This window comes from Pinus tabuliformis, chromosome 4_1 (assembly GCF_031772625.1).
Source record: "Pinus tabuliformis cultivar Carrire ecotype Pingquan chromosome 4_1, CPIR1, whole genome shotgun sequence".
Classification (NCBI taxonomy): Eukaryota; Viridiplantae; Streptophyta; class Pinopsida; order Pinales; family Pinaceae; genus Pinus; species Pinus tabuliformis.
In genome coordinates, this window is record NC_142303.1 from 452,821,516 (window position 1) to 452,827,913 (window position 6,398).

The following is a 6,398-nucleotide window of genomic DNA, read 5'->3' on the forward strand; positions in this document are numbered from 1 at the left end:
TTACCTGATAGTAACAAACTTATTTGTACCATTCTTTGCCGAGTAACTCTTCAAATCAATTGGGTAATTTTTAAATCAGTTGGGTAATTTAGATTATAACCTTCAGCCCCAAGCCTCTCTAACAATTTCCTGAATGCACCTCCACTCATTTTTCTTCCAACCACATGGGCACCTCGCCTATTGGGACTCATCAGGAGGAGATAGATAGATATACTAATCATGCGACAAGTTGACTGCCATCCACCATTCCCCCACTTGTAACATTGTTGAGCCACTCTAGTGCAAGTGCAAATAGGAATAAGCATAGTTGAAATATCAAAAACAATTCCATTAATCACAACATCTAGATTTTTTTGTTCTTTCATGACAATAGTGACTTCCCCATTTCAGCCTTCCTCAGTTGTGACAATAGGTTTTCTCTGTTTTTTTTGCCTCAGACTTCTAGGTTCATAACCATCAGATTTTCTCTTAAAAGGGCTTTATTTTTCACTGTTTTTTTCTTCGATATATGCTTACATGTTTTTTGAGGTTCTTCAAATGGTGGAGTCTCTAAGACACGAGCAAGAAAAGCTACATTAATAGGTCACATGGTTTGGTATTCCCTGATAGAAAATGTAGGATTTTCTGCAAGCACTTGTAAAATATTTGCATTGGATAGGGTTCCACGTGAAAGGCTTCTATGGCCATTCCAACCACCATCCCTAACATAGTCGAAAGCAGTTGCTGCTACATCATGCACTAAGATTGCAATGTTTTAGTCTGCATAAGCCACATCCCTTTGAAAGATGACAGCTTTCAGAAAATGTAGCTTTCTTTTCAAAAAATGCAGTATTCCTTTCGAGGATAGCTGCAACACACTCTACAAGTACAAACATAAATTTCAATCTTGGATGGTCCTTTATAGATTTCTCAAGAGTATCCCAATTTCGCATGTCCATGTAGACAAGGCTCTCAAGTCCCCCCTTAGTTTGGAGGCTTAATTTGTGAACTTACTCCTAAAGGTTTCATAAACTAAAGTTGTACTCCTGATAAATTAAAAGAAAAATAATGCAGGTTATTGTACATATCTTTATTGTTCTTGGATGCTTGCTACTTCATAGTTTCTTTTCTAGAGTTGTTGCTTCAATTTATAATATTGGATTTGAAGGGTTGCAATTTCATTGGTCTTTGTTCCTACTCTGCTTAGAAAGTAGTTGATATATCTCTCCCATGTTGGATATACTTCTTGAGGGATGCCACTTATGTGGAGTTCCCTTCTTGGTTAGTTGCTTTGAGAAATTTGACTTTTCATGTTTCCTTTTGTGGAGTTAAGGTTATGTGCGTGTAAATTGTTTCATATTTTTCAATCCAAATACTCATTTTCAATGACAATCTCCTTTTCTTGGCAATTAGATTGGCCTTTGTACTTGTAACTAGTTGTTGCCTTTTGAATTGATTTTCTTGAATTCTTTGATGATGATGTAAGTTTTAATATCACTATAATTTACAAAATTTATAAATAAAATTTCAACACTGAGCTAAATTTTCCTTTCTTTTAATGAAAAAGATTAACCAATTTTTTATTTTCAGTTTCAACTAAATCTTTGAAATAAAGTTATTTTATTTTAAAAATCACCAAAAATATCTAGAAATTAAACAAATTCTTTAAAAAATTGAATACCGGCCAAACATTTTATAGTTTTAGGAATTAATAATATTCACAAAAGTTTTTACACTTTATATATGAATCCTTAAAACTTTCCTTCATCATAGATGCTCTCTTCCTTTTATTCATCTTCCTACTTATTGGTTCTCATTTTCAAGTTTATGAAGTGAGTGGTATACTTCCTATATCCATGAAAAGTGTCATCTTGGTTGGTGGCTTCTCCTCTAGTTTTAGGGAGACACGATTTGTGTGATAATACTGGGGTTGTGATTGGTTTTGAGTTTCACCACTAATAGCTTCCATAATCCTTCCTTTATTGTAAATGATTGGTAACTTGTTTTGACCTTGATTTGATGATAGTAACCCCTTCTTTTGTTGTTCCCTTGCACATTTAATGTTACTTATCTTTGAACTAAGTTTCAACTGATTCTTCTCATTCCATGTATATAATCCTTTAGGTACCCAAAAATGAGATTGGGCTGGACAATGGTGTGCTTTAAGAGGAAGGTGGGAGTAACAAGATGAGCTTGAGGGTGGTGGAGGGTATTATCGGTAGATTGGGGAGATAGTTGAAAGGATAAAAGAGTTGGGTAGTCATGGAAGCCACACAAATTTCTATTGTGGAGGCGAGGGATGGACAAAAGAGGATTTCGCAAAAGCTTATAGCAAACAATTATATGCATACGTATTGAGTACGCAGTTCAATGTTTCTGCGTGCTCAAACAAGTACATTGCTTCATCAACCTTTCCTACTGAACCAAGACATCCACATTAGTGAGTTTTTCTCCTATTTCATTTATTTTTTCTTTGTTTCTATTCCCTTTCTCTTTTGAAAACATTCTACATAGCCTGTTTGCGCACTTTGTAGAATAAGTCTTTGAAAACCCACAATCCATAACACCTAATTCTTGAGCGAAAGTTGTAACATAGTCTTCTTTATTTTTAGTGGGTTGTTAGTGGTGGTGAAGAGGCTTTGAAAGAAATTTGTATGCATTTGATATATAATGATAAAAGAGCCACTCCTAAAATGTTGCATAACCATGATAAATTTGCAACGACAAATAAGAGTAGACTTACTAGAAAGCTATGGCTATATTAAAGAGAAGCAGTTTGTCATATGACTACATTGATAAGCGACTAGTCATAGAGACAAACATAACCAAAATTTAGTCCATTGTTCATCCACTTGTGTCTCCTATTCTCCTTCATATTCCATGGCTTCAAAGGACTCATCATTATTTATTTTTTTAACTTTGTTTCAGCAGCCATGTTAAAACCTTTTGTACCAATAGGTTGTAGCTTGAACTTGGTGTTGTTAGTATTATTTGCTAGATTATGCCATGGTAATGTGCCTTCCTCCACATCATTATTAAATCACCATTCTTTGAATTAGAATCATAACTTGCTCCATCATAATCCTCTTATTTTGGCTGAAGGAAATCAGTATCTAGAGGTTGCACTTGGAATTGAACATTTGGTACACATGGCAATGAATTAATATGTTCAAGTATTTTGGACCTAATTTTGTCCAGCATATGTTTTGTGTTTTTATTTTCCATATCACTTGGAACCATAGGAACTATTGTCGCTTTTAACAGCACCTGTAGCATGAGCGCTTCAGGGGACATAGAAATCTTCCTAGACACAACCTCTGGGTTGATTGTAGACCAGTGCCTAGGACATCTTAAAGAGAGGAGTGCATTGAATGTTTTGAGTTGGGTTTCTGTTGCACTCCAATTATCACGTAAGTAAAAAGAGAATAAATGGGGCTTGGTTCAATAGTCTATCATGCAGGTAAACTCAAGCCAATACATGGATCCAAACACCAAGGGGGTAAATCGGGCCAACCTCAAAGAGAAATGTCTCGTTCTCATGGCCGACACACAACAATAGTCAAAATTATATTGAAGTTGTATTAAAGTGAAGAGGAGGAAAGGAAGGAGGGGATTTGATGCAGAGGGCTATAAATAGGATAGAATCCTAAGCAGCAATGTTCTGACCGAAGGGTGGAATTCGGTACATAGGGCTGTAAACAACACAAAATCCTAAGCAACGATGTTCCAGCAGAAATATGGAAGAGAGTGGAGGTGGAAAGATAGAAACAACAAAGTGCTTATCGAGGTCTCATACCAGGTATAACATGGGTACCTCTATCAACAAACAATGTGAGTAAATTTGTGCCCATATAGGTACTCTGGGTTAACTTAATACCACAAGTAATCTGTAATTACTACAAGTACTATAGGCTATTGAATAACACAAGTAAATCTGCGATATACACAGGTATTGTTCTCTATTTAGTAGTCCGGATAAATCCATGAACTAGGGAGAAACCGACAGCCTCATCACACTATTTCAAAGAAAGAAAAACATATATGAAATGAGATCACATAAGGGAAAACATATTGCGCATTGATCTGCATGGAATCACCAGGGAGTTTCATTAATACTTAAAGGGTCCAAATACCAATCCGTTACATTCATCATGTATCGCTTTGATCCCTTATGAACAGTCCATTTAGAACCGAGGATGGCATCTCAGAATTCAGACCCTCGTGGGAGTGAGATTCTGGAACCATTGTTAAGTGTTTCTCCCCCTTATTTATACAGAGAAAGGGGGCTTTGAATCAACAATTACAAAATATCTCAGCTAAGGCCAATTGTCCAATTGACTAGCTCTCTCAGCTTGCGATGGCTCTGCCGCCCAAAATGATTTCAATCTGGATTTGGTCCCTTCTTGGAAATACATAAAAATTACATAATAATGAAAAGAAAGAGGAAAATGGAAAGATAATAGATGAATTTATCGTCCTGCGCTTCCTGTGACAACCCCTGATCATGCCACGTCTCTTTCATGATGTGCCAACTAGTTCACCTGTCGCTTTTGGTCTTCTGAGCTATTAATCCTCCTGAGACATCCATATTGATTTACTGTTACACCATACTTCATTCACTGCTTCAGTTTCCAACCCACCCACCTTCAAAGCCCTATACTATACTATCGGAGCTTTACGACAGTGGGGCTTTTACTCTTAAATGCACTGCAGAACGATGGGTTTTGGTGCTCCTTCGCCCCCCTTTGGTTTAGCCCCTGCCTACATTTCTTCTCATACGACCGGGGGATATGACTAGGTTTTTAGCCCTTGGGTGCTAGGGCCTTTAGACTCCTGTCCGAGGGCCTTTTTCCGTTTAAACATAGAATCCCGCACTTCAGCGATTCTAGAAGCTTGCTTTTGATATCTCCTCTTGACACTTGTGATCGTCGATCTGCGAGATTGGGCCCACCCAAGGTATCGCAATCGCAATATGGGCAAGAGAGCCCTTTTACCTCCTTTCATAATGCTGACTGATTTTCTGAACACGAACTCTCATAAGGTATGACACATAAAATATTGCATCTAGGAGAGGCATTTGCATATTGCGATTGCAAGTCGGAAGGGACTTCGGCAGAGGAGGGACTTTACTCTGTGCGATCATTGATTTCCAATTTGCGATGGGTGATGTCATCACTGCCACGTGTCACTTTGTGAGAGGTGACATGTGTCACCCAAAAATTCCCCCTTAAGACCCTGCAAATTCTGAATCATCATGCCACATGTCCTCCATACCACCACGTCATCTTCATACTGCCATGTCATCATCGTACTGCCATGTCATACTGACGTTAGTTGCCCCATGTCATTATCGGATCTAATGGTGCTCTGCCACGTGGCCCTCTGAGGAGAGAGAAAAGGGTCTATCTGCCCTTGGTTTTTCACTTCTTTTCTTTGTTAATTGTTTTATGGCCCTCCCAGTGCCTTAAACTATCCCATCGCAATATTGCGATATCGCAATGTTTTGGAGTTGTAAACTCGTTGTTGCTCTAATTCGCTGATGTGCGATGTCCTGAAACCCCTGAGCACCGATAAGTCTGAACCTTGAAATCGTTGATGCACCAATTACGATTTGTGATGCGCTCCCGGAGTGCGATATCGGTGATCGTTGCTTTACCCCTCTGATATGTCTTGATTGTTGTGACCTCCGATCGTCGATTGCGATTTGTGATGAGCCTAGGACCTCTGATGTTTGCGATCACTGATATCGGTGATCACTGATCGCAAGTTTCTCTTTCCTTTCCCCCACCATTGCTCTTAAGAAACTTTGATTGTGACTAGACTTCCCTTGGTCTTTTCCTCTCTTTTTTCTGGCTTTCAAAGGGTGGCTTCAATCTGCTCTAACTTCTGATCGAGAAGACCATTTTTGGACTCCCAGATACCATTGGAAAGCTTATTCCAATCACTATCCAACAAAGAGGGGCGAATTAAGCTTTGAGAGCTTCTGTGGCTTGGGAATTGGCTTCAAACTTCACTACTCTTTTGCACTCTAGGCAACTGATAACTCATAAGGAAGTGAGTGACAACAGGAACGATGTAATCTCGTCCAACATACTAGTAGTATTCATTTTGGACTATCTTTTCATCAATCTCCACACCAACAACAACCCCAATCCCATAGTACCAAAAACGGGCCACATTATGAATTCAATACCCACCACCACTTAATAGCAGAAGTAGCACATTAAATTACCCCATGTATACATGTCATATATACATGTATTTTGGTTTGCAGTCTCACCTTTTAAAAAATGACAGTAAGGACATTACAGATAGAATATACACTCACTCCTAAAGTGCAGACACTCTGTTACAGGGCTTGTTTAAGGTACCTTCAGTCCCATATTAACTGACAAACATAACTGGAAGTACAAACTTTC

General features: G+C 38.4%; 1 pseudogene; it reads right to left on the minus strand.

The window, feature by feature from the left end:
- LOC149176307 (uncharacterized) lies at window positions 1–938 on the minus strand (annotated as a pseudogene).
- Window positions 939–6,398: the final 5,460 nt, after the last annotated feature.